Source organism: Panthera uncia (assembly GCF_023721935.1).
Source record: "Panthera uncia isolate 11264 chromosome C1 unlocalized genomic scaffold, Puncia_PCG_1.0 HiC_scaffold_4, whole genome shotgun sequence".
In the NCBI taxonomy this organism is placed as follows: Eukaryota; Metazoa; Chordata; class Mammalia; order Carnivora; family Felidae; genus Panthera; species Panthera uncia.
In genome coordinates, this window is record NW_026057585.1 from 90,121,438 (window position 1) to 90,123,136 (window position 1,699).

Genomic DNA, 1,699 nt, shown 5'->3' on the forward strand with positions numbered 1-1,699 from the left:
CGTGTGAGGTACGACTCCTCTGCTCAGCGCCCCGCAGTGGTTTCCCTTTATGTCCAGTGACGGCAGGTCCCGTGTGATCTGTCTCCCCACCCTGGTGTCTGATGGCTCTACCCTCCCTCACTCCAGCCGTCCTGCCTGGAAGGTACTAAGAGGCTGGATGTACTCGCTCCTTCTGACCTCTGCCATCCCCTCTGCCAGGGACAGGCTTCCCCCACCGGTCTCACTACCCCCTCACCTCCTTCAAGCTCTCCGCCCAGATGCTCGTGTCAATTCCGTCTGCCTTGACCACCATATGATGTCTCATCCTCCACACACACACCCCATGCTCTCCAGATCCCCCTTAGCCTGCTGTTTTTCCATTTTCCATCACATATATTCCTTTCTATCACACTGTATTATTTGTGATGCTTATTGTTCTTTTTCTGTCTCCCCACGTGAGAATGTAACCTCCCTAAGGGCAGGGATTTTTGGTCTGCTCTGTTCATTGATAGCCCTAACAGGTACCTGGCATAGAGGTTCTTAATATGTATTTGTTGAGTGAAACTGTCACAGATGACTTGAATGAGATGAGGGCCTGAGGGGAACTCTGTTAAGAAGGCATAGAGCAAGGCTGGGCCCCGGGTGGCTCAATGGGTTAAGCGTCGGACTTTGGCACAGGTCATGATCTCACGGTTCATGAGTTCGAGCCCCGTATTGGGCTCTGTGCTGTCAGTGCAGAGCCTGCTTGGGATTCTCTGTCTCTTTCCCTCTCTCTCTGGCCCTCCCCCACTTGTATTCTCTCTCTCTCTCAAAATAAATAAATAAGTTTAAAGAGCACACATTAAAAAAAAAGAAGAAGAAGAAGAAACAAGGCCCAGGCCGGGTTGGGGAAACTAATAAACGCTCTGTAGAGTCTAGATCCAGAGGCTCTGAGTCAGGGTTCCCATAAGTCTGGGCTAGGCTGACCCTGTAGCACCCCAAGGCTGGGGACAGAGCTGGAATGGGGGCGGCAGGTGATTCCCAGGCTGAACCTCCCAGTTGGGAGAACGAAAGTTACCACCACTCTCCCACAGTTTGTCTGCAGGTGGCCGGCCACTCTGGTCGACAGGGGGCTGGGGCTCGAGCCGACCCAGGGTGTCCACCAGAGCAGAGCCGTGACCCCTACCTCTCTGTTAAGGGGGCAGATGTCAGAAGGTGCAGTTCTCAGCCGGTCATAGAGAGGACCAAGGCCCCGCCGCACAGGTCTTCTTGTTGTAAAGAACAGGGGGGGCGTGAAACTCATGAAATTGGGAAGCTTTGTTAATTAGGTCAAAGGACAGTGGTTTTATTTGCCCTCCTAAGAAAAGATGCATCTCCAATCAGCTGCTGGATTTGAATGAACGGAATCGAGGCAGCAGAAAGGGAGAAGGGGCATGTGAACAATCTGTTAACTGGAGCAAGGATTTCTTTCCTTTTTTTTTTAAGTTTTTTTTTTAACGTTTATTTATTATTGAGAGACCGAGAGACTCAGAGCATGAGCAGGGGAGGGGTAGAGAGAGAGCAGAGACACCGAATCCGAAGCAGACTACAGGCTCCGAGCTGTCGGCACAGAGCCCGACATGGGGCTCAAACTCACGGACTGTGAGATCATGACCTGAGCCGAAGTCGGTCGCCCAACCGACTGAGCCACCCAGGCACCCCTGGAGCAAGGATTTCTTTTCTTTCTTTTTTTTTTTTTTTT